This window comes from Vipera ursinii (assembly GCF_947247035.1).
Source record: "Vipera ursinii genome assembly, chromosome: 4".
Taxonomy (NCBI): Eukaryota; Metazoa; Chordata; class Lepidosauria; order Squamata; family Viperidae; genus Vipera; species Vipera ursinii.
Genome location: NC_139514.1, coordinates 51,217,074 through 51,217,529, shown reverse-complemented (window position 1 = coordinate 51,217,529; position 456 = coordinate 51,217,074).

The following is a 456-nucleotide window of genomic DNA, read 5'->3' as shown; positions in this document are numbered from 1 at the left end:
TCTGGCTTGTTCTAGTAAGCTGATGGATGGTGACTTGTGACTTGTGACTTGCATCAAAAAGGAGAATCAGTTTAAAATTTATTTGGATAATAGGCACACTAAAGACAAGCAATAGAAAAACAGTGGAAAATGGTCCTGATTTCTCTATAATTTATTTAAAAAGTTTTACAATACATTTTGACTTTAATCCCCCCCTCCCCCACCCCTATCCCTCTCCCCCACTCCCGCCTCCCCCCCCCCCGACTTCCCAGAGCTAAATACAGGGCATAAAATCAAAAAACAAACATAAACACCCCTATATTATCAACAATAAAGTATAAATTCTATCTCTCTCTAGCTCATATAAAATGAATACAAACAATATTAATATTACAAATAAAGTAGAGAAGAAAAAGAGGAAAACAAAAAAGATCTTTACTCAAAATAAATTTTCTTAATCCCAGTCCTTATTCATAT